This window comes from Peromyscus leucopus, chromosome 3 (genome assembly GCF_004664715.2).
Source record: "Peromyscus leucopus breed LL Stock chromosome 3, UCI_PerLeu_2.1, whole genome shotgun sequence".
NCBI lineage: Eukaryota > Metazoa > Chordata > Mammalia > Rodentia > Cricetidae > Peromyscus > Peromyscus leucopus.
Window position 1 is genome coordinate 27,656,460 of NC_051065.1, and position 27,934 is coordinate 27,684,393.

Genomic DNA, 27,934 nt, shown 5'->3' on the forward strand with positions numbered 1-27,934 from the left:
GCACAGCACCATGGAGCATCTTAGAAATACAGAACCCTTGCTGCAGTAGACCTACCGCACCAGAGTCTGCATTTTAACACTGTCTGTGGGTGATTTATGTGCACATAAAAGTTTGAAAAGCTCTGCTCTAAATCACCTTTTATTTATTCATTTATTTATTCGGTAGCAGAAAGCCTGTCATTAAATTGATACTCTGAGATTTGAAAAAAAAAAAAGAGTGAATAGGAAGGACCAATGGAATGAGCAGACAAAGTAGAAATGTTATCTGCGTTAGTCTACCTTAAGGACTAACCTTGTTTAAAATACCCAGTGCTTGACAAGTAAACAGGGAAGAATAAGAAGAACAGAAGGCAATGGGACTGAAGGCCTGATGCCACTACTCCTGAGACGATCTCATAGTAGCTGGGAGCACTCTGATTTGGAGAGCCCCAGTAAAATGGCAGCACGCAGTCCCTGACCCTACTGTTGGCCAGGGCATTTTGTGATCTCCTCCATTTTGGCTGAACTGTGACAATTCCAGTAACTACCATCATTTGGCTTCCAGAGGTAAATTAACTTGTTCCCCTAGATTCTTGACTGCCCTGCCCAATGAACCCCAAGTAATATTAAGATGTTACTGATCACCTTAACATTCTGTAACCCCCAGCAATGGCCAACTTCAGGCCAGAAAGAAAACTTTCAAACCGCCTTCCTGGCCTCCTCTTACTGGCAGATAGTTAATTACCCAGCTTGTAAGTGGTATGTCTGCTCATCTCATCCTTATTCAGGTCACGGTGAAGGATTCATATGGTGAGTCTTCATGGGTTTAGCTTCTAATATTATTATGAAAAACAATCTCTCAGCAAACTCCCTGATCCTCTGGCTCTTACAATCTTCCCACAACGTTCCCTGAGCCTTAGGTGCAAGACTGTTTTGTAGATGTATCAGTTGGAACTGGGCTCCACCACTGTGCTTTCTGAAAGGCTATAACTTTTAAGACTCAAGGTTGTCTGTCCACCCTCAAAGTTGCCAAGTAGAAAAGCAAACTTTAGATGACTACAAATTCTGTATTCTTTTCCCATCACTACTTATGAGTTGGATCTAGAATTGTGATTTATGCACTTCAAGTCTAAGCTTTCTCATAGACTGATTTATTTCACATTTTTTCTCTTATTCTACTCTATTACTTCTTGGGACAGAATACAAATATTCTCCATTGGGCTATAAGAATGGTGAAATGTCCATATATTCCATTTCAAATGTTTAAGCAAACACATGATTCAGATAGTTCTTATTTTCTGGACGCATCTGGTTATACCAGAAATCAGAACACTAGTTTCATTCATATGGACCATACAAAAAAAGGTCAACAGTCAATGAGGTGGCCTGGACATGGACAGAGAGAGAAAGTTCTTTGTAAAGTGTTGTTTTCAACTCTACAGTAATCAACCCAAACACAGATTTTTTTTTTTCCTCAGAGGTCTCAGAAGTCAACAATAAGACATGAAGAGATAAAAAAGCAGGAAGATAATAACAATAATTATGGTTTCAGATTAGAAAAGAGTAGAAGTCAGCAACTACTGTGTGAGGAGATGTGCCAGTAGAATCGACTACAAGAAATATTTTATAAGTTATTAAAGGTTTTTAAATACCCGCTCTGAAAACATGTCATGGTATAATTATAAGGAAGTCATATAATTCATTTTTTAAAGAACATCCCCCTACTACATTGGAGGAGAGTTAGATGATTAGATAATTGAAAGCAATCTTCCATTAATTTCTAATTCATAAAATAATAGGAGTCTATCAAAAAACAGCATATGATCAGAGCCTGTCTGTGCAAAAGCCTAACACTGCAAATGCTGAGAGGAACTCAGTGTGGCTGACTCATTATTGAATGTTTCCATGACTCTTGAAAGGAGCATAAACCTCCTCAGCCTGGGCTATTCCAGTTGAATTTATAAGGCCCTTATTGGCAGCATATGTAATACTTCCAAATAACGGTAAGAACTCATTTTAGCATTATAAATTTCTCAGATGCTGTTTAGCATAAATCAACAATTATTCAAACGAAGAAGTGAGGGAGGCAGGGGAGGTGTCTCTGTGGCTAAGAACACTAGCTGCTCTAGCAGAAGACCTGGGTTCGATTCCCAGCACCCATGTGGTTACAACCACCTGTAGCCCTGGTTCCAGGGGATCTGATGTCCTCTTCTTGACACTACAAGTACCGTATGCACATGATGCACAAACATACATGCAGACAAAATACCCATAAACATAAAAGTAAATAAACAAATAAACAAATGAGGAAGTAAAGTAAGGAAGTTCATTTTCCTTCAAAATGTCTGATAATATTTATTATTCCAAACCAGAGACTTTAATGTTAATAAAGCATTTTAATTCATTTATACTCTATTACTAACACAAATGACCAAATACTTTTATATTTTAAGGAGTATTCTGTCTGTTATTTTTAAATGATACATATTTAGGATAAAAGTGCTAAGAATTTATGTAACACGAATTGCTAAACGGTCTTATTAATAAAAAAACGAGAGCCAGATATTGGGGTGAAAGCTGAAAGATCAGAGAAGAGAAGAACAAGTCAGCCAAGTGCTTACCACTGGGAAATCCTTAGCCCAAGAGAGCTACTTCCTGTATACTCATGCCTTATATACCTTTCTGTGCCCTGCCATCTTACTTCCTCTTTCCGCCCAGCATCATTACTTCCTGTCTGTCTGTACATACCTACAGACCTCTATGGTTAACTAGCGCTGGGATTAAAGGTGTGTGTTATCATGCGTTGTTCTGTTCCCAGTGTGGTCTTGAACTCACAGAGATCCAGATGAATCTCTGCCTCCTGAATGCTAGAATTAAAGGCGTGTGCTAACACTGCCTGACCTCTATGTTTAATATAGTAGCTGGCTTTGTCCTCTGATCCCAAGTCAAGCTTTATTTGTTGGAGCACAAATAAAATATCACCACAAATTTGTACTCTTTATGGCAAAGAGCAAAACTGCATCCCTATGTACACTGTGCAAGCCATACCTACCACCAAAAAAATAAAAAATAAAAAATTGCTTTTTTGAAATAGTTTGTATGCCGTATTAGAAATATATTGTGTGTATTCAGAATATCTATATAAGGATTAAATTATAATATCAATCCTAAAAGAAATACTGTGATCCCTATACTGCTTATAAATATGCATGTTTTCTCTTATTTTGAATGTTAACTTTTAAGCTTTCAATATGTGTGCTACAATCCAAATAATCACAGAAGTTAGGTATCTAGTAAGGAACCAGAGGGGAGGAGAGGGTCTTCCAAGGACAGGGAAATAGAACACAGGTTATGAAGAGATAGAGGAGAAACTAGAACAGGAGAGATAAAGGGGAGAGAGATGGGAGAGCGGGGTAAAGGAGGGGATACGGGGAGGGACAATCAACACTAAAGGGCTCTTGAAAAACCACAGGGAAACCCCCTACTGTAGAAGTTCCCTAAAATAGGTGGAGAGGAATTTAATTGAGTCATCATATAATGGGAGAGACAATGCCCCAACTAGACACCTTATGCCACCAAGTAAACTTCCAGTGCAAAAAAAGGCTTATATCTTGCTGAGTTTCTGGGCAAAAGAATCCCACATATACTCTCCCCAAATATCACAGGCTACAGCCAATGCTGCTGGTTACAACCTGATGGTAAGACCCTGTGGCTGGAGCCTGCATTTATTTATACCATCAAACATGGAGAAGTTAAGCTGGTGCCCAACTAGAAGCATAACCCCTGCTGACTAGCATTTGGCACTGGGAGGCACTTTGCATGCTACCAGGGAAAAATAATCATCAATATCATTCAGCTAACTGCAAACACTGTGGCCTGGAACAGCAACCAACCCACAAGATATACTGGTGCAAGAACGGCACAAACATTAGGGGATTAACCAACCACTTCCTCACAGGATTAAAGAACTACTCCATGAGGAGGAACCCATACCTGACACTGCTAACGTGGCTAAAACCTGACAGTAAATAAGTCATAGGCCTACGGGAAAACCTTCTATTATTCTGCAATAAAATGGCCCCTAAAGACATATTGTTATACCCATAGATTGGTGCAGCACTCAGCTAGAAGCTTCTTCTTGCAGCATATCATGATTAACAAAGAGATGCACAACTGTATAATATGCAGATTGAGAGACTTTGGATTACTCAGTCCTGAGTGGGGTATCTTCATCAAACCTCTCCTCTCAAGGCTCAGGGATCTAAGCAAAAGAGGCAACAAAAAGATTGTAGGAGCCAGAGGTAATAGTTACCTTCCAGACACAACAGGACTCAGGCACATAAGAACTCACCGAGACTGTGGCAGGGTTCATAAGTCCTGCACAGGTTCAAGCCAGAAGGGGACCCAGCACTGAGAGGGGACGTGAACACAAAGTGCTACCCCTGACTAAGAGGCTATTTGTAATCGATGATACCTGCTGTCAATGGTAAACTCCATTTTTTTTTTTTACAATGGAGTGTCATTGGGTGTATCAACCACACTCCAGGGCAGGCCCCATGTCCGAGAGTAGCAGGCCAACACAAAGTGAACTCCATGTTGTTTTTGTTTTCTTTTGTGTGTGTGGGAGGGGGAGGGGGTTTTCTTATTTCTTTTGTCTTACTAGTTTTTTCTTTTTTTTTTTTTTTGCTTGTTTTGACTTTAGTTTTTTGTGTTTTGTGGGTTTTTTTTTTTTTCAAAGGAGAGAGGAAGAACAGGAAGTTGGGTCGGTAGGGAGGTGGGGAGGAAATGGGAAGAGTTGAAGTAGGGGAAAACATGATCAAATTATATTGAATGAAAAAAATTTTAAATAAAACAAACAAAAAATTCTTTTCAATACACAAGTGGTTTTATATTATTTACAGCATTCTGCCTGATTTCTTTTTCCCTTAAAACAATCTTAACATCTTCCTATATCAACACTCATTCTTTCAATGATGGCATGATATCCCACTGTGGGATGAAAAATAATTCATAACAGGCCTGTCCTAACACACAGTTGGGTAAATTTTTGCTATCATAAACAATGATGCAGCAAACACTCTTTTCATGTATTTATATGAACTTGTGACAGTCTATACATAGGGTTAATAAACGTTGACCCAGTCAGCCAAACAGCAAGTGCGTTTTAAATTTCAATAAATTAGAGATAAATATAACTATACTTCTATACATTTGTATCTATTTTATAGTATACATTGCAGTTGAACATAAGAAACTGCATTCTACTTAAAGTTATGTGTTTTGTATCAGCAAGATGGCATGGGGAGGAGGCATGGGCTGCCTAACCTGAGGACCAGAGTTCAATTCCCAGGACCCACATGGTGGGAGGAGAGAAAACCAACTCCTAGAAGTTGTCCTCTGACCTACACACACACACGCACACGCACATGCACACGCACACGCACACACACACATACACGATTAGAATCCTATGTTTCTTTTTCTTCTTCTTCTTCTTCTTCTTCTTCTTCTTCTTCTTCTTCTTCTTCTTCTTCTTCTTCTTCTTCTTCTTCTTCTTCTTTTTTGGTTTTTTTTCGAGACAGGGTTTCTCTGTGTAGCTTTGCGCCTTTCCTGGGACTCACTTGGTAGCCCAGGCTGGCCTCGAACTCACAGAGATCCGCCTCCCGAGTGCTGGGATTAAAGGCGTGCGCCGCCGCCGCCGCCGCCGCCGCCGCCGCCGCCGCCGCCACCACCACCTGGCTTAGAATCCTATGTTTCAATAACACCCACTGACTTACACCAACATTCTCAAGTCTAATCAAGTGTAAAGTTTCTCCAGACCTTCCTATGACATTAAGGAGCCGGCTGCTGTGGAAGTAGCTATCACTTATCATACATAATAACCTAAGGCAGATGCTGAAGAAAAGGAGAAAAGGCAGCGTATCCTCACAGAGATGGGCTCTACGTTGGCTGCCAGTCATAGTGCCTTTTCCTTCCTGTCATTTTGTTCAAGAAATAAATCCATTGTGCTTGAATCTTTCTTCACACTGCTTGACACAATAGCACAGTCATAATAGTGCAGATGTTAATTTAACTAATTAGATAGTACTATTTAAAGAAGACCCCTACCTTTGTGTACTTACTGGTTTATTTGGATTAAAAAAAAATTCCTGAATATTTTTATTCTAAGAAATTCAAAACAATCACTTATTTATAAAATTCAAAGTCACACAAGTACTTCTTATTAGTCAGCCCATAAGATCTGAAAAGAAAAATATAATTCATTATAAACAAGATGAGATGATAACACAAAAAGAAGTTACACAGTCTGGATTAGAAAATGACAAAAACTCAAAGTAGGAAACCCACTGGAGCACAGCATCAAGGTCACAGCCATTTGCCCCCTGGATCCTCCAATGGAAATTCAGTAACTTCTCCCACTTCTATAAGGGCTAGAGTCACACTCACCAAAAGCCTTTTCAGACTCCCTGCGTCTCCCATTTCCCCTCCTTTCCTAGATATTGTAATTTTTAAATCTGCACTTTATCTTCTCTTCCTGTGTTCCTGTTTCTGTCTTATTTGATCAAGCAGACCATGCCTCTTTCAGATTAGCAGATGCCTGATGTACATTCATATTCCCAAGCATTCTTTGAAAGAGAGACATCCCGTGAACCTCAGCTTGCTCATCAGTAAAACAGGCAACATAGCTACTTAAGATGCCTCACTAGGGGATACAGGGGATTCCATAATGAAATACACTAGGTCCATATGTGTGTGCATGTGTGTAGGGGAGGGAGAGATAAAAGGAGGCAAGAAAAGAGAGAGAGGTCGCATTTCCTGAGTGAGTGATGCTACAGGGTCCCCTGAGCTAGGAATCTCATCCTTTGTTGTGACTAATTCAAAAGCCAGATGTGCACTGGGAATCTCAGCACTTAGCAGAACAGAGGCACAAGGGCTGAAAATCTCAGGCCAGCTGGGACTATATAGAAAAGTCCAGTATCAAAATGAGACAGAGAGAAAGGGAGGGAGGGAGGGAGGGAGGGAGGGAGGGAGGGAGGGAGGGAGGGAGGGAGGGAGGGAGGGAGGAAAAGAAGAAGAGAGAGAGAATTGTTTGGAGTGACAATTTTTTAAATATTTTTATTACTTTTTGGTCCTAGGGACTGGACTCAGGACTTTGTATATGCTACATCTTTGTTCTGTACTAGTTATATATTTATTGATGAGCCTGGGAACCTGTAACAATCATCTATCAAGGAGGGCTAATATCCAAAATGTATAAAGAGCTCAAAAAACTAGATATCAAGAAAACAAAGAACCCAATTAAAAAGTGGACAGATCTAAACAGAGAATTCTTAATAAAAGAAACTCAAATGGCTGGGAAACAAAGAAATGTTCAACATCCTTAGTCATCAGGGAAATGCAAATCAAAACTACTTTGAGATTTCATCTTATACCCTTCAGAATGGCAAAGATCAATTTTTAAAAAATGACAGTGAGGTCATGCTGGTGAGGAAATGGAGTAAGGTAACATTCATCGTGCTGGGAGTGCAAACTTGTACAGCCACTGTGGGTCATGAGGCTGATTCCTAGGTAGATGGGCATTGGTCTAACTCAAGATCCAGCTTTACCCCTCTTGGGCATATACGCAAAGGACACTTCAATCTACCACAGAGACACTGGTTCAACCATGTTCATTGCTGCTCTATTCATAATAGACAGACACTAAAAACAACTTAGATGTCCCCCAACATATGAATGGATAGAGAAAAATGTGCATTTACACAGTGGGATGTTACTCAGCCATTAAAAAAATTAGGAAATTTGCAGGTAAATGGATGAAACTAGGAAAAAAATCATCCCGAGTGAGGTAAACTAGACCCAGAAAGAAAAATATGGTATTTATCTGCTTACAAGTAGATATTAGCTGTTAAGTTAATGATAACCAAGCTACAATCTGAAGACCCACAGAAGTTAGGTATAGAGTAAGGGACTAGAGGTGGACAAATAGATCTCCCTAGGAGATGGAAACAGAATGGACAGCTATGGATGGATGGGAGGGGACTGGAATGAGAGGATCAAGTAAAGAGAAAGCTAGAAGAGGAGGGAGGGGAGGGAACACGGGAAGAAGCAATTAAAATTTAGAGACATTTGAGGTGTGGTATGAAAACCTAATACAAGAGAAACTTTGTGAAAAATACAGATATGATAGGGATCTAAATGAAATTGCCGAATAATGGGGAGACAGACCCAACTGGACATCTGTAGTCACCAAATAAAGCTCCTAGTACCAGAACTGGGTTATATATAATTGGCCAAAGGGGTCCCATGATCCCCCAAACAACCCAGACTATTGCCAAGACTATGAGTTGCTCTCCACAAACTGACAGCAAAGCCCCACTGCTGAAGACAACACCTACACAACTCAATGAACGTGGAGAAGTCAAGCTGCTGCCTCCAGAGCCTTCACCCATTCCAGCATCTTTGGTACAGGAAGGCAGGCACTCTGCTTGCTACCAAAAGCTTAACATAAACACCAAGCCAGCCACACCCCCTTTGATCTACAATGGTGTCCTGTCCGTAAGAAATGCTAGTGCAATGGCGGTGAAAGCTTGTGGCAGTCACCAATCAATATCTGATTTGACTTACGGCCCACTCTGTGAGAAGGCACCCATACCTAACACTATTTGAGTGACCAAGAACCTGAGACTAGATAACGCAGGGACCTAGGGTAAAACCAGCATGCACAGGGCCTGCACAAGTCTAAAAGAGATGGGGTCCTAGATCTAAAGGGAGAAGTAGACCCATGCCCCATCTCTAACCCAGAAGCTATCTCAAGTTGACAACGACTTGCAAGTGAAAATTTAGTTTTCTCTAAGTGAGTCTCACCAGGGAAACAAACTACTCTTAAGGGTAGGCTGCATGCCTGGCAGTAGACTGCCACAGAAGACAAACTCCATGGCATCATTGGAGGTTCCTCTTCTCGTAACGTGATGCCAGGGATTTTTTTAAAATCTTATTCCTTCATTTTCATTTTATTTAAATATATAGGTCCTTTGAATATATATTATGACTTTCAGTTTAGTTTTTTATGGGATTCCTAAGTGTGCAAACAAGTAGATCTCTATGTCTCTGTTTCATGTGCCTTTTCCTGGGTTCTTTTTTTTCTGTTTGTTTTCTTCCATTCCAATGGATTTGTTTTTGTCTTATCTCATTATATTTTATTTTATTGCTATACCTTAGAAGCCTGTTTTTTTTTTTTTCTAATGAGAAACAGGGGTGGATCTGGATGGAAGGGGAGGTAGAGAGAACTGGGATGAGTAGAGAGATGAGAAACTGTAACCAGGATATATTATGCAAGGCAAAAAAAACTATTCTCCATAAAAAGGAAAGAGGGAGAGAAGGAGGAAAGGAAGGAAGGAAGGAAGGGAGGGAGGGAGGGAGGGAGGGAGGGAGGGAGGGAGGGAGGGAGGGAGGAAGGAAGGAAGGAAGGAAGGAAGGAAGGAAGGAAGGAAGGAAGGAAGGAAGGAAGGAAGGAAGGACATTTAAAAAATTAATGAGTGAAAACTACCTGACAAAAAAATAAAAGTTTCATTTAAAAAGATTCATGGGTCCTATCGGAGAGAGAAACATACATAAAAGTATTACTGTAGCAAAATTTTCCACACAAAAGGAACAGGCAGAACTAAGAAAACTACTGTGAGATGAGAAAAGTCATAAGGAAGGACTTAATGCCACTAGGAGAGGATGAACGTCCCAAAACTAGGCAGAAAACTTCCTGAGCTCCTGCTTAAACAACAACAAATGGCCTCCAGGGACACAGCAAGCTTAACATCTGTTTTTATTGTTGTGCAAGAGTCTTTCCGTCTACTGATTTCCCCTGGCTAATGTCAGTTATGGAAAATAAAGAATGAAGACTATGATCTGGTGGCTCCCAGGAGCTCCAGCTCATGAGTGCCCTAAGCAACGGATTGCTAAAGTCTTCTGAGATGCAGGGCACCTCCAGAGATGTGGACTCAGCCTGTCTCCTGTGTGAAGACTCGGGGACCTCCACTAGATATATGAATGGTTTCTATTTTGCTTGTAACGAAATCTCTTCTGTACCAGTTTCTTTGGGTTGCCGTAACGAATGGTCAGAAACTGGGTGGGCTCAAGAGATCAGACACTTATTCTTTACCTTCCTGGATCCAGATCTGAAGAGATGGTGTGCAGAGCCGTGCTTCCCCTGAAGGCTAAGGGCAAAGGAATCTTTCTTGGCTTCTTCACCCCAGTGACTGCCAACAACCTCACGGTGTTGGTGTAACCCCAGATCTCTTCCTGGGTCTTCACGTCAAACTTTTCCTGAGTGTCTGTCACCATATCTCCATCTGAACTCCCTCCCTTCAATGACTTCAGTTGCTGAATCTAGTGTGGCTTCACAGAAACCTGATGGCATCTGAAACATGCCTGTTTCCAGATAAAAGTCATAACCGCAGGTGCCAGGGGACATGAATTTTGTGTGAATACTCTTCAACTTCTCACCTCTTTACAGCCAAGAAAATTTTTGTACTCACAATTTTCAGATATTTTTCTTCTATAAGCTGAGGTCTCTTCTGCAATACTACTAATCTAGTATGATTAATCTAAGTATTGAACCTGTAGTAGCTATTCTAATATATTATAACTTGATTTAACATTGTCCAGTTAGGGGCTGAAGAGATGGTTTAGTGATGAAGAGTACTTACTGCCTTTGCAGACGACCTGGGTTTGCTTCCCAGCCCCCACACCATGTGGCTCACAACTGCTTGTAATTCCAGTTACAAGTCATCCTTAGGCCTCCTTAGACATGTACACACAGGTAAAGTATACAAACTCACACGGGCACACACATACACACAATAAACAAAACTAACAAATCTTTAAAAAGAAAAGCAATTTTCAGTTAGAGGCTGGAAAGCAGTTATAAGTACAGAAGTTCAGATCCCAGAACCCACATAAATACTGTGAGCTCTGTGTTCAAGTGAGAGATCCTGGCTTAATGTATAAGGTGAAAAGCAATTGAGTAAGACCCCTGATTCAATCCCTATTCCTGTGAGTACATCTGCATATAACATACACACACACATACACACTCACACATATATACACTCATACACATACACACTTATATACACATATACACTCACATACACTCACACATACATACTCACACTCACACACACTCACACACATACACACTCACACATACATACTCACACTCATACACTCACGCACATACACACACATACACTCTCTCACACACATATACATACACACATACACACTCATATACATATACACTCACACATTCTCTTATACACACAGATACACACTTATACACATTAACTCTCATACACACACATTCTCTCTCACACACACACTCACATACATACTCTCACACACACAATTCTCTCTCACATATACACACTTACACACATATTCTCTCTCTCTCACACACACACATACATAGACACACACACACACACACACACACACACACACACACACACACACACACCACACAAAGTGCTCATTGATTTTTACCAAATAATATGGGAAAGCAGATCTTCCATTGTTATTAAGTCAACCAGAGATTCCAAAGTTACTATTTTTAACTAGAGCAGTCAAGAGAAATTATTTTTCAGTTGTCAGGTAATCATCACACACCCACAAAGACAACAAATGTCTTAGAAGGCTATGATAATTTTAGGTTCCCACAAAGAGCTTCTCTGTAATAAAGTACTGTAATGCAGAGCCGGCTTTTAACAGGTTCACTCAGACGTGGTTCTAAATTGGGAGAATGGAAAATCAATGTGGGCTACATAACACTGACTATGTAATTATAAACCCATGAAATTATAACTATTTCCAGGAAATAGTATCATTTTTATAAATAATAACATTTAAATGGGTTACTCTACTTAGAGCTTTTTAACATAAAAGATATATATTATCTGAAACCTATGCTGTACTGGACATTTAAATATGAACAAGATGATAAGAACACACATAGCAAGAGAAAATTTATTTGTTATCTCTAAAATAAAGGAAGAATACAATTTTTGTTACTGTTTTCTTACAAAACAATGAAGGGAAGGGAACGGAGGGGAGGGGAGGGGAGGGGAGGGGGAGGGGGAGAGGAGAGGAGGGGGAGGGGGGAAGGAAGGAAAAGGAAGGGAAAGGAGAGGCCTGCACAGTGTCACTCTTCTGTAAGCCTGGCTATACGAGGTACAGGCAGGAAGGTCAGTACAGTAGAGCTCATGGCCATCCTTGGCTACATAGGCAGTTTGAAGTCAGGCTTGTTTACATGAGACCCTGTTTTAATAAAACAAAAACAAATAAGTAAAGTAAAACAATAATGGAAATGTTGTAACTATATGAGATCTGAAGTAATGAAGAAAAAGAAAGTTGCTTTCCTGTCTGCTTTTACTCTCTATTTATTTCACTTTAATTTTACCTCCATTTTATCATTCTTCCATCTACCACTTCTTTGAAGGAAAGATAAAGAGATTCTTCCTAGCAACCAAATGAAAGTTCCCTTGCAGTGTCTCTGTTCTCCCCCGAACCCCGAGTCCTAAAGCATTCACAAGTCCCTTCTCCCCCACCCCCAATGATGTGGAGTCACCCAGGATGGACACAGGCACAAAGTGTCATCACTAGAGAAAGGCAAGTAGGTATTTACGGTTGTGTAGGTGCTGAAAAAAAAAGTGCTTTTTATTCAGAAACTGACATGGGGCATGAGTCGATCTTTCATCTCTCTGTTGCTATTTTCCTGTCAAAGGAACGAGGGGGGCGGGATTTGAACCAGAGTACCTTCCCGGTCAATGATTTACAAGCTATTTTGGAAACTCAAAGAGTACCTAATCTTTTTCTTTTAAATACCAGGCCAACTTCTAAAAAATCAATATCATGTAGACTGCACTTACCACAAAGGGATAAAATCTCAAACCAACAAAAAACATGATCAGAACTTTAAAACATGCTAAATATAAAAATTTTAAACAATTGAAAGTTACTTCTAAAGATATAAATAATTTATGAGTCAAATAAAAGTGTATAAGTAATCTAATATATGTAGCCAACACCCCAGGATGTTGTTAGATGCAGCTTAGGAGTCCATTTTAGCTGTGCTTCCTGGTGAATTCCTGTTATATCAACACTTGGGGACTAAGTAGAGGCTTTCCTAAGCTCAGAAGTTCAAAAAAAGTTAGGAGAAAAAAAAAAAAAAAACCTAAGAAGAGAGCATTTTACACAGTTCGACGCTGGGCGGTTGCATCTAGGGACTAAAAGGACATTGGTGTTGATTAAGTTAGACATTAAACTCAGTGAGTCACACAAGGAACGAGGGAGTTTTGTTATTGTTGTTTTGTTTTTATGAGATAAGGTCTCACTAAGTAGCCCAGGCTAGCCTGGAACTTGCTAGGTAAACTAGGTTGGCCTCACATTTGCAGGAACCTTCCTGTCTCTGCGTCTAGAGTGCTGGAATTACAGGAATATACCACTGAGTCTGCTGTGAATTTTTTTTAAGTAGAAGGAAATCACAAAGAGAAGAGAAGGAGTTATTGGGAAGTAAACACTGAAAAAGAAAATATTCTAAAAATACACTAAGCTAACATGACTCACCAAACAAAAGAACAAAGGATAAATCAGTAAGACAAAACTCAAGTAAGAGACACAGTGGTTCACGAAAAGTAGACGTTAGGGATCACAGATTTGGTGAAGGTGCTGGGAATGGAGCTCAAATGGAAGAACACACGTCACATGACAAAGTGCAGGCTTCGCTACCACTCCCTCCCCACACACACCACACATACACACACCACACACACACACACCACCACATACACACCACACATACACCACACACACACACCACACATACACCACACACACACCACCACATACACACACACACCACACACACAAACCACACACACCACCATATACACCTCACAACATATGCACCACGTCACATACACACCACACACACACACACACACCATACACACACCACACACACAAACCACACACACACACCACCACATACACACACACCACACACACAAACCACACACACCACCACATACACACACACACCACACACACCACACACACAAACCACACACACCACCATATACACCTTACAACATATGCACAACACCACACACACACACCACACACACAAACCACACACACCACCACATACACCTCATAACATATGCATCACATACAACTCACAACATATGCACCACACCATACACACACACTACCACATACACCTTACAACGTATGCAACACACCACCCACACACCACCCACATCACCACATATACCTCACAACATATGCACCACACCACCACATACAACTCACAACATATGCACCACACCATACAGACACACCACCACATACAACTCACAACATATGCACCACACACAAACCACATACACACCACCACATACAACTCACAACATACGCACCACACACAAACCAAACATACTACCATACACACTACACAACATATGCACCACACACACACACCACCAACACATATACCATACAACATATGCACTACACATACCATACCACACACATACACACACACATAAGTATCTTTAAAAAATATCTGATATAATTTTGATTTAAATACCTTAAATTATAGAAACTGTATCACAAGTGGAACAGTTATAACTTATAGGTTGAAATTTAAAATAGACCAACAAGTGTTCTATAAAATTTGAGCATGAGCCAGTCTCGGGAAAGAAGGTGAACTTACAAGGGTGAGCAGATGGCTCACTAACTAATCCTGTTCACAATCATCGCACATCTTTATAGCAGGAAAAATAATATATCCCCCCCCAGACCTGTCAAAATGGACTTTTCCGTCTGCCTTGCTGGAGGTCACAAGAAACCGCCACACTTCTAGCACATGGACGAGTCCATTCCTTACTTTGTCATCCGTGAACACGGACTAGCATGTGTTCTAGACACGCATGCTGTGCCAAACGCTGAACACACAGCAGAGCAAAGTGAAGGATCACGGCCGACCTGCTGGCTGTGTCACAAGCAGACTTAGAAACTGGCGCAAGAGTGGGCAAAGCCACCACAGATGTGGCCAGAGGTCCTCCTCACTCTGCTCTTGGCCTCGCTTCTGAGCCCTGCATTACCTTAATGGTTTGTTTACCTCCATGCTTCCTCCTGTCTGTCAGAAAAGGAGAATGAAACACACAGGCATCGGTAAATCTAAGGCCTCAGTTACTGACTGGTACACTTGGAAGCTGAGTCCACCCAGCCCTAACAATATTTGTAGTGCTGAAGCTTTTCTGTTTCCAAACTACAGATCTGCTAACACTACTGAAAACATTTTAAATTTTTTACTTAGTGAGAAAGGTAGCATGACCTCGAAAACAGACCTCAACCAAAGTGCTCTGATGTGGAAAACCTCGGCATCATCCAGCTGGCACTCAGCATTCCAGCGTCAGCTGCAGACATGCTCCCTGCTATAAAGATGGTTGCGAGAAGAGTAACCGATATGTGGGTCCATATGCACACTCCTCCTCCTGGTCCACTTGATCCATTCTCACTGTCCACCCTTCTAGTTTCTTTCTGTTCACTTGGTACAAGATCCCGCATCAAGGCCTCGGGGCCTGGGAACATACTGAATATACCAGAAAATGTTCTGTTCCCATCTCACCTGCCAAATATTTATTATCTAAACCTCGGAGTTCGTATTATTCCATGAAGAGTGCTGTGGAGCTGAAGTGTGGCTCAAGGGGAGAGGACTTGCCTGTCAAGCTCCAGGAGGGTCCTGAACACAGTTTTCTGTACTGAAGCATTAAAGCATCCTCTCTGAGCCACCAGCTAGATCAAGCCTACTGCAAGTGCTCTTGCAGCAATGTGCACGTCTTTAACTTACTAGTTACAGAATGTGCAGGCACTGGGGGTACGTAGTTAAAGGGCATCTGTAACTCCTTAGAGACAAGCTTCACAAGGGCAAGAACCACATTAGGTACGACATGTAGCTGTGCGCATGACCCGCAGCAAGTACTCTCTTCAAGTTTACTGAATGAGTAAGGATTGCAAACAGTGAATCTGAAAAATCGGGCTTCTTTCTACTCTGCCATAAACTCCCCCATGTTAGTGTTCTAGCCTCTAAACTGTAGAGACAGCTGAGCTTTGAGTTTTCTGTCACAATTATCAAGTCTAATTACCTGCATCTAATTCCTTTCTAACTCCATTAATGTAAGACTTCTGTGAAAAATACCAGCTGGACCCCCCATATGTTACTATGTAAAATGTCCATAGCCATTCAAACCACTCAACCCCAGGGTCTTTACTACATATTTTTATTTTTATAGTAACACTCACTGGAAAGCAAGGACTTTTAATAATGAGCAAGAAAATAATTATATCTTGTAATAACACCAAGGGAATAATTTGTGTGCGTGTGCACATGCGCATGTGTGAGCGTGTTTTAAGCTGCTAGAACAACTTCCTGCTTGATTATAATCACACTAATAACAGTGCACTCGGAAACAAAAAGAAATTGCCAAAAGTAGATTTGAAAAGGCATTATATAATGAAAAGGTTGGTTTCAGAATGGAAATAGAAATGCTTTTACTGTTATTAGTTCTATACACAAAACATAATTAGTGCCACTTTGATTTTTTTAAATAACTTTTTGGCTGAAAATGTTTTAAAAGATCTTAAATATTATCCATAGCTATAGATAAGATTTTGAATATTAACAAATGACACAATTAATTGGCTACTTAGTTGGGCAAACACAAACATCACACTAGAAATAAAATAAGAGGGACTTTCTACTAAACAGCTTAGAAGCAAAGCTTGGGGACAGAACTCATGGGGACAGCAGCTGCCACTTCATTTTTCTGTACTCCCAGAACTAGGATGCCTGACCAGTGTCAGCTGGTAAGGGGCCAATAGATTCTCTTTAGGCTACAGAGTTAAAGACGACTCATAATCTTTACAAATCCATTAAGGCAGGTGATGCATTATACATGATGATGGACCTAGAGCAACCTTCAGTCCAAAGAGAAAGGAAATTTACTTATTCCCCAAAGAATTTTTTCCTATACTTCAAAGAGAATCAAATCATGAAATCTAAAACCTTCCTGAACCACACTGATTGCAATATGGTAGAGGCGCATATGTTTGCATAAGTCTGCCAGGAAGGAAATGCACACCCCATCGAGTCCACGGAGGAGATGGGAAATACACAAATGCCTGGTCGTAGACAAAAAACACAGTTAGCAGAAAGACCTGGAACGGTGAGTAGTTAATGCATGTGTGAGGACGGACTAAACATTTTCCCTGTTTATTAGATTTGTGTAGCTCCTTTGTGTGTGGAAAAGAAGGAAGAGGAAGGAGGGGTACGTTTTAACGACTTTTGCAAAGTTATAATCAAATCTCTTCAAGTTTTTGGCAAGATGATGAGATGTTTCAGCTTCATTACTCTTGCTCATAAAATTTCATATTTTCTCCAGATGCAGATAAACCTATATGTAGGCACAAGACAGGCATGAGAATGGAGCATGTGTTTGCCATGTGCAAGGCAGAAACATATTTCAGACATAATTGCTCGGAAGCCACTATGTTCCCCTGTACTGAACAATGCACAATTTAACTTCTATAGAGAATAAAGAGGAACTAAAAATAACTGCAAGAACAAATGGTTGAGAATATAGGACACCCTTTGGAGGGACTTGGTCCTCTTAGAAAGAATGGAAATTTTCTATTGGAATAATTGAGATTCATCTGAACTAAAAACATCTCCACATTATGGCTTATTAAATGCAACTGCCAAAGGAGATGTTACTGAAGTGTTGGAATAAAAAGATTTAAATTTTAATTCCTCTGCTATTTTGATTGTTTCCAGAGACCCCAAAACCGTGGTGCGTGAAAACACAAATTCTAGTACCAGACTTCTTGACTCCAAATTCTTGGGCCAGTAAGTTCAACCCTCTGGGCTTCAGTTTCTCCCTATGTAAATTGAGGTTAACAAAGGAAAGATTGCTTAATACATATGTGAAATGAGTTCATTAGTGTCTGGTATGTAGGAAATACTTGTTCTTGTTAGTACTTCAACTCTGGTGAGTTCTTTTAACATTCCTCAGCCCAGTTATCAGTATTAGTATTAGGTCAACATATATTCTAAGAGGTCAATATTATAAAGAAAGGAACTCTGTAGTAGTAACATCAGCATCATAAAAAATATAAGTAGTCATTTATAAAGTACAAAATTTGGCAAATGTAAAACAAAAACACAGTCTTTTTTTTTTTCTTTCTAACAAGGTCTTGCTATGTAGGCCTATATGACCTGGAACCCACTTTGTAGGCCAGGCTGGCCCAAATTCATAGAGATCTACCAGCTATGTTATGGTACTGAGATTTAAGGCATCCTCCACCACATCTAGCCTAATCATCATACACTTTAATACCATTGAAAACAAGCGTTCATTTACAGGAGAAGATGTGCTACCAGTAGACATTAAAGGATCACAATGGATCTGTATTAGTCAGGAAAAGCCATTAACTCTCCCAAGAAACTAACATTAAACAACTGGCCTCATACTTTCCCCTAAAATAAGACTTAGCTTGAAGTCTGAATTAATAGAAAGCTAATTACAGTAACTCTTTGTATTGGATACCATTATAGAGTAATTGTGAGCAAACAAAATCAGTGCCCCAAGATTCAAGCACACTGATCATCAAAACTGTTTGTTTAGTCCAGGTATACTTTAATTGATGATTTAAAATACCTTTGGAAATACCATGGTTTTTACATCGGTAACAGAGAAAACTGAGTTTTCCTTCTAACTCAACTCACTAGTTCAAGCAAAAGTGTTTTAAAAAGAGCATCAGTTCAGAACCACAGGACGGACAGGGCAAAGTTTTCAGTGCTGGCCCCACCTGCAATTACAGAGTGATTTGTTGTGGAATATTATTTTCAAGTTTGTTGCATTTTTCCTTACTGCTTTTGTTAACAATGTGAAAATGTGTTACATTTGTTTGATTAAATGAAATTAACCTGTGAGCAGGAGGCTGAGTCACTAGTACCTGACAGGAAGTGGTGAGGAGGAACCTCGTGTAGCAAGGGTTCTTAAGTGGGGGCTGAGAGAAGGACACTGGGTTTTTGGAAGACACCAGCAAAGGGAGGTGAGCTAATTGCTGTCAGCCCCTCTGAGCAAGCAGAATTCCATCTCAACCTCTGAATATTGAGTTTTTTTAGCGGGATAGAGATTTAGTTTTTGAAAGAGTCGGTGCCTGAGGGAACAGAATCCCCTCAGGCTGCAGCCCTTGCAGCCAAACTGCTGCTGGTAGCAACAGAGTTGCAGTCTCTAATTAGGACAGTCATTGCTTAAAAGGCAGCCACAGTTATAAAGAAAAACAAAAATTGTTGCCCAATGCAGAGCTCAAATTTCCCGGTAGGTCCTGAGAAAGCTTTAAAAAAAAAAAGAAAAGAAAAGAAAAGAAAACCGAGGATACAGCTCCTTTAACAGTTTATGCCTTCTAGTGAGCCCTTGAGCAGCCAGTACATTAAGTAGGAACAAAAAACAAAGTAAAAAACGCCTGCCGCAGTGCAAGCTTCGGCATTCTAGAGCTCTAGGAAGGTTGATGCAGTTCCTGGTCATCTAACTCCAACCAGGCAGTGAGCTAACTTTAAGGCTTTGCTTTCACAAGCCTAGAAGCAGGCAGCGCCAGCCAAGAGAGCCATGCAGAGGATCCAGGTGTAGCTTAGCAGTCTAAAGTTTGCTCATGTGGTCAAAAAAGGCAAAAAGACATGCAGTAAACGAGGTTCAAACTGAAAAAAAAAAAACCAAAAAACCTCTAAACAGGTTACATACAGTGTGTTTAACAATGTGTGTAGGCTCAAGAAAAGAAAAAGGGTATAGTCCTAGGAAAAACTGAATAGTTTAAAAATAAATAATTTAAAGAGAGAAGTAAGGTAATATGTAAAAAAGAATGAGCCACATAAGATGGGAAATACACAGGGAGTCTGGATCCTGTATGCTATTGTATTGATTTTGAATTTTCTGGTTGTTAATAAGCAAACAACAGCTCCTAAGAGACATAGGATTGAAAGAGGGACTGATGAAATAAATTAGCCTATATATTTAGGCATGCCTTAACTTTAAAAAAGTCAAAAAAATCACCAACCCCACATCTGTCAGAGGGCTGATCTCCAAAATATATAAAGAACTCAAAAAAAAAAACATCAAAATACCAAACAATGCAATTGATAGAAGAGTAAGTAGGAGGTAGTCTTAAATACATTGGCAGAGGAGACCACTTCCTAAATATAACACCGGTAGCACAGATACTGAGAGCAACAATTAATAAATGGGACCTCCTGAAACTGAGAAGCTTTTATAGAGCAAAGGACACAGTAAATAAGACAAAACGACAGCCTACAGATGGGAAAAGATCTTCATCAACTCCACATCTGACAGTGAGCTGATCTCCAGAATATATAAAGAACTCAAGAAACTAGACACCAAAATACCAAACAATCAAATTAAAAAATGGGCTACAGAGCTATAAACAGAGAATTCTCAACAGAAGAATCTCAAATGGCCAAAAGACATTTAAGAAAATGCTCAACATCCTTAGTGATCAGGGAAATGCAAATCAAAATGACTCTGAGATACCATCTTATACCTGTCAGAATGACTAAGCTCAAAAACACTGAAGACAGCTTATGTTGGAGAGGATGTGGAGCAAGGGGAACTCTCCTCCACTGTTGGTGGGAATGCAAGCTTGTACAGCCACTTTGGAAATCAGTTTGACAGTTTCTCAGAAAACTAGGAATCAATCTACCTCAAGACCCTGCAATACCACTCTTGGGCATATACCTAAGGGATGCTCATTCACACCACAAGGACACATGCTCAACTATGTTTATAGGAGCATTATTTGTAATAGTAAGAACCTGGAAACAACCTAGATGCCCCTCAACTGAAGAATGGATAAAGAAAATGTGGTACATTTGCACAATGGAGTATTACTCTGTGGTTAAAAAAAAAATGACATCATGAAATTTGTAGGCAAATGGATGGAACTATAAAAAATCATCCTGAGTGAGGTAACCCAGACCCAGAAAGACAAACACAGTATGTACTCACTCATAAGTGGATATTAGATATTAGGATAAAGCAAATGATAATTAAGCTATAATCCATAATCCCAGAAAAGCTAGGTAAAAAGGAGGACCTAAGAGAGCCAGGTATGGAGCACCCCAGAAAGGGGTAATAGTTAAGATCTCCTGGGTAAAATGGGAAGGGGGAAATAGGAGGGAGGAGATGAGGGATGGGAACATGAGGGATCGAGATAGATGAGTTGGGAGAGGGATGAAGAGAGAGAGCAATGAAAGGGATATCTTGACAGAGAGAGCCATTATAGGATTAGGGAGAAACCTAGGTGCTATGGAAATTCCCAGGAATCCACAAAGATGACCCCAGCTAAGACTCCTAGCAATAGTGGAGAGGTGCCTGAACTAGCCTTCCCTATAATGAGATTGGTGACTACCCTAATTGTCATCATAGAATCTACATCCGGTAACTGATGGAAGCAGATGCAGAGATCCACAGCCAAACACTGGGGCAGTGAGGTCCTGGTTACTATGAGTTACACAGTGAGGCCTTGTCATGATAAAGGGGGAGGAAGTTCTTGATAGAGAGCAGGGGAGGGGATGCATGGGAAGGGATGAAGGGAAGAAAGGAGAAAATGGTATGATTACATTTTAATATTAACAATTTTAAAAACTTTTAAAGGAAGCCATGTGGTGGCACACACCTTTACTCCCAGCACTTGGGAGGCAGAGGCTGGTGGATCTCTGAGTTCAAGGCCAGCCTGGTCTACAAACAGAATTCCAGGACAGTCAGGGCTGTTACATAGAGAAACCCTGTCTCAAAAAACAAAGCAACAAAACAACAACAACTTTGAAGGGGGAGGGAGGTTTAGATGAAGACAAGGATAAGACAGTATGGCAGAAAGGGTGTTGGGGAAGGGATAACTAATAATAAGAATGTTTTTTAAAGGCCATATGGAAACTTTCTATTTTATAAGCCCCCTGAATATATAAGTATTCATAGGAGTGATTTAAATTGAACTTATCCCATACAGGGGATAATGCAGCTCCCAGAAGCCTCAGATTACCAAGTGAAAAGCCCAGTGCCAGGTGTAGGCTCTCTGCTCAAGTTGTTGGTCATAGCTGTCCCACACAGTGCCCAAACAATACAGGCCATTGCTACTGTCCTTGGTTGCCCACCAGAACTTGATGGTAAGACCGTATTACTGAAGCCACTATACACTTTGGTCATAGGACACAAAGAAATAAAGTTGGTACTGGCCAGGAAGCTTCTTCCCTGATGGGTAGATTTCATAAAACCGGAAGGTACCACATAGGTCGATGAGCCAAAAAATCTTGAACAGAGTACCCCAGCTGTGAACCCAGTGAATTGCAATAATGACCTGTACAGCAATACACTCGTGGGTGCAATAGGGGCATGGATGTTATTGGGTTAACCAACAACTCTCTGCTTGGTTTAAGGCCTGTTCCACAAAAGGAAATGCATGCCTGGTATTGTAACTCTTGCTAGGAACCCATAGATGAGGAGAACACAGATGCCAGGGATAAACTTACTATTATTTTGCTAAATGCACACAGTATTCAACTTTTGTCTAAATTTTTATCTGTATGCCCATAGACCGATGTAGTGCTCAGTCCTTACCAGGAAATTTTCTTTGTGCAATTTATTGTTGTTATAATATAAACTGGTAACTGATCAAAGTGTGGAGAGTGTCAGTGGCATGCTCGGCCACAAACAGGCTGTAGTTGACATTTTCTCTGGGCCACCAACCAGCTCCCAAATAAAGACACAGAGACTTATTATTAGTTATGAATGCTCAGCTTTAGCTTAGGCTTGTCCAATTAGCTCTTTTAACTTAATTTAACCTGTTTCTGTTCATCTACATTTTGCCTAGGGGCTTTTTACCTTTCATTCTGTATGTCCCACTTTCCTGCTTCCTCCATATCTGGCTGGCTGGCCCCTGGCATCTCTTTTTCTTTCTTCCTCTTCTCTGGAGCCTAAATTCCCCTCCTACTTTCTCTCCCTGACTGGGAGTCCCACCTGTACCTCCTCCCTCACTATTGGCCGTTCAGCTTTTTATTAGTTCAATCAGGTGCCTTAGCCAGGCAAGGTAAAACCGCAACACATCTTTACATAATTAAACAAATATTCCACAACAATGGGCCTACAATATAATGCCCCATACCCACCCAAAGCTCAGGGGTCATTGAAAAAGAGGGCACAGAAAGACTGTTAAGAGCCAACGGAGACCAGAATTAAACAGTATCCTCTGGATGACAGGACCGCTGTATTCATGAACTCACAGCAACTGTGGTTGCCTGCACGTGACCTGTACCAGATCAAGCCAGTTAACACAGAGGAGGGAGGGGTTCAGGAGCCTCCACTCCTAATGAAGGAGCTATTAACAGTTGATGACTTCCAAAGGGAGAATTGGTTTTCTTAAAAGGTGAGGCCCTGCTAAGTTGATTGTGCTCTATTGGATGACCTCACAGCCACTGATTATATGAGCAACAGAAATTTGACATGGTGCATTAAAAAAAAGAGGGTACAAAGTTGGGGGTTGGATAAGGAGGTTGAGGGTGGATCTGGAAGTACTTAAAAAGACAAATAGAGGGTGAATGCAACCAAAATATATTGCATGGCCTTCTCAAAGAACTAGTAAAATTATTGTAATAGTTTTTTTAATGATGACAGTAGTAAAGGAATAATGATTAAAGTATAATAGTATTAATTAAGCTGGGACATGGTGGAACATGCCTAAAATTCCAGTGTTAGGAGGCAGAGGCAGGAAAAGGATTATTAAAGGCTAATTTAGCCACATAGTAAGACCCAGGCTTAAAAAAAAAAATAGCATGGTGGGACCTTTGATCCCAGCACTAAGGAGACAGAGCTAAGAGCTATTAGATCTTGAGGAGTTTGAGGCCAGCCTTATCAATATAGTGAGTTCTAGGCTAGCCAAGGTACATAGTGAGACTCTGCCTCAAATAAAATAAAATAACAAAATAAAAATAATAGAATTTAAAGCTATTCTACTCACATCTGATAATCAAATTTCACTATGAAAAAGATGTATAAACAAACACAAATATTTAGATCATTCTAATTTTATTAACTGATTAATTTTAAGTAAGTCATGGCTAAATTAACTTTAGAAGAATGTTTTCTAAGTAACCTTATTCTAAAATTATATTTATTTGTAGTACCTTAGTTATGATTGATGTAAAACCATACTGTGGTGGCTTGAATAAGAATAGCCCCCTCATATATTTGAAAGTTGTTCTGAACTTGATGGAATTGTTTTGGGGAAGTGTTAGGAGATATGACTTTGTTGGAGGAGGTATGTCACTGGGAGTGAGCTCTGAGGTTTCAAAAGCCCATGCCACTCCCAGTTAGCTCTCCATCCCGACTCCCCGCCTCTGCTTGTGATCAGATGTGAGCTCTCTGCTACTGCTCCAGCCTCCCTCCCTGCTGCCATGCTTCCCTGAATGGTCATGCACTCACCCTCTGAATGTAAGCAAGTCCCCAATTAAATGCTTTCTTTTATAAGTTGCCTTGATTGGTGTCTTTTCACAGCAATAGAAAGGTAATCGTGACACACACAATGCCTGTATCAATGCAATCTGAAGTGTTTCTATTCTGGCAAAGAGAACTTAGGAGGGCATGTCAACATAAATGTCATGACTTAGGTCCCCCACACCTGAACTTGCCTTTTGTCCTGAAATAAAGGTTCTGTTCTCAGCATTCAAGCTTAGTGCTGACAGTGCTTAACCTAAATCTCCCAGGAAATGCAGCTAAAAAAAAAGTAACTACAGAGTTATACATGGTAGCTGCACTTGCCAAATAGCCTGATCATTGCTTCATGAATTATTTGTCGTCATTATTTGCACTTTGCACACTTCTACTCTGTTAAAGAACTTACGCTGCAGAGCTGGGAATATGGCTCAGTGGGTAGAGCATCTCCAAGGACCGAGGATCTTCAGTTGCCGTTCCCTACCAGCCAGCCTTAAAATGCACAGCACTGAATTCCTCTCACTTGGATGGAGGCCTCCCTATCACCACACAGCAGGATTTGAGCTTAAGTAACAGCTTCTATAAATAGATCCATTTTTTATTCCTTTCTAAAATCATCTCCCCAGCCCATATGACTCAGCGACTCTTAAGGTAACTAAGTAATATCCAAGAGTCGCTGGAAAAGCTACTGTATTTAGAATTCCAGACAAAAACCATGTGTCACAAATATAAGATAAACTTGTAAGTAAGAGGGGCATCTTGGAAAAGGAAGGATGCTGCTGAGTTCTTCTTTAAAAACAAAAAAAACAAAAACAGAATAAGCAGAAAATGGTTTAGTAATCTAGGCATGGTAACATACTTAAGAGGATGAGTTCAAGGCCAGCCTGAGCTACATAGTAAAGCCTGGAAGAGATGAGAGGAGGAAAAGGAAGAGAGGGGGAGAGAAGGGAGGGAAGGGAGGGGATGGTAAGGAGGGAGAGAACAGCCTGGTATGGATTGCTCAGCAACAGCAGCTACTGCTTGCATTGCATTTCAAAGGTAGCTTCCAAAATCGAGCATGCCCTAAAAAGCTACCTGAGAAAAAGATGGGCGTCTGCTTCTAATTTACAATTGACACAATGGTGAGGGTGGCTCTGCTCTAATACATTCAGCAAAATTCACTGCACACCAAAGCCCAGGTTTTTTCCCTACTTAATGGTTTAATATTTTTGTTCTTATAGAAGGAACCATGATTCTGCAGGGTTAAAGAAGGTTTGAGAATCAATAAAGAAACTCAATGTCCAAGATAAGTAAAAGCAGATTGACTTCTGTGTGTTGTAGAATATTAGTTAAAGATGTGTTACATGTGTTTATGCTGTGGAATATTTGTTTAATGAAGCAAGGTGTGTTGCTTTTCTTTAACTCTGTGAAGCTGTGTTACTTTGCCTGTCTAAAACATCTGATTGGTCTAATAAAGAGCTGAACAGCCAATAGCTAGGCAGGAGAAAGGATAGGCAGGGCTGGCATGCAGAGAGAATAAATAGGAGGAGAAGTATGGAAAGATCAAAAAACAAGAAAAGGAAGAGAGGAAGAGGAGAGGGACCAGCCACCCAGCTACACAGCAAGCCATGAAGTAAGAAGAAAAGAAAGAAATAGAGAAATATAGAAAGACAAAATCCCAGAGGCAAAAGGTACATGGGGTAATTTAAGAAAAGCTGGCTAGAAAGAAGCCAAGTTAAGGCCAGGCATTCATAAGTAAGAATGAGCCTCCATGTGATTTATTTGGGAGCTGAGTGGCAGGCCCCCCAAAAGAGTAAAAAACAATCAGCTACATCTGTGTTCATCTTTTCTGCTGTAATAAATACATTTATGAGATGTACTAACTATTTAATACCTAATTTTGTACTTCTTGGAATGCAAGAGAAACCATTCAAGTATTTTTTGTACTAATCAGTTATATGAAACAATTTGAGTAAATTGCATATAAAAGGATACATGAACTAAAGGTCCTGTCATTTAAAAAAAAAAAAAAAGTAGAAATACTAGGATGCAATCACTAAACAATGACATCATAGATGAGCCAAATTCTGTCACTAATGGAAACTGATTGTGCTTGACTTAAGAAAGAAGTCTACAACATTTCATCACACTACAGAAGTATTTGTCAAGGCTTTTTGTTTTTTGTGGGTTTTTTTTTTTTTTACAAATAAACACCTCAAGATATATGACAAAAATGGAAGCTTTTGAATTGCTTGAAGGTTAGTAATCGTGCTTCTTGGAGAGGAATCTAGAAAAGGAGACAAGAGAAACCCTAAGTGCAATAGAGATCACAGGCAGTTTTCTGCTGGTGCTGACCTAACAGTCACCACATTACGTTTTTTCTGAATGATTTCTTACAACTGTCCTTATAGTATCTTTTTGTTCCCCTGTTATTGACATATTCATTAAAGAAAACCAAATGATTATGGTAGGATTTTAAGTAGGAAAAAAAAATCTCTATTTTAGGAAGGAAGAAATGAGCTGGAAATCTGATTCAGGAAAATGAATGAAAAAGGAATTTAGTAGCACAGGTGTCTGCAGGAAGATGGTATTATGCCAAGGAGGAAACAGTTCATCTGGGAAAGCAAGATGGCTCTACGATAAAGGCATTTGCTGCTAAGACTGGTGATCTGAGTTCAGTCCTCAGGACCCTAGATGGTGGAGTGAAAGAACTGATCCTTCCTACAAGTCATCTTCCGACCTCTACACATGCACTCTGGCATGGGTATGTACACACACACACACACACACACACAAGAACCCTTTCATAGCGCTCAAACTCTTATGGAGGAAAGATTAGAAAACCCAGGCTTTCTCTTTGCTTCTGTATCAACTTCCCTATCTGTTTCCAGAAACAAGGGCCATTTGAGTTTGCCTTAAAATGTTTTTAATGAAATTACAATACATTTCATCAGTGTAAAAGGCTCTAGTGTCACAATAGCCTCTCTTCCCATTAAGCACTCTCTCCCTGACACCTGCTCCCCATCACACAGCACTTTCCTCAATCTTTTTACCCACTCCAGACTTTAACCTTGACCCACACTCCTTCGTGTTCTTATCCGTCTGTCCCTTGCCACTGAGAACCCAATCAGACTCTGCAGCAATGATTGCTGGGGAAATCAGATGTACCAAATCAATGAGTAGTAACCAGGTAGTTGCCAGCCAAAATTCAATACTCTCTCAACACACCTAACTTTACTGTTGAGAAATCTAACAAAGGTGAGTTGGAATAATTATATTTATTAATAACTTGAACTACTAAAATAGATACTCATTGGCCATTGTTTTGGTTATTATCATCAGAGATAAAACAATTTAACAAA

At 40.2% G+C, this 27,934-nt stretch overlaps 1 protein-coding gene across 15 annotated transcripts in view; it reads right to left on the reverse strand.

Annotated features, from left to right (window-relative positions):
- The window catches only part of Adam22 (ADAM metallopeptidase domain 22), a 219,605-nt gene that overhangs the window by 87,222 nt on the left and 104,449 nt on the right, over window positions 1–27,934 (reverse strand). The gene's annotated exons all lie outside the window — the stretch shown is intronic.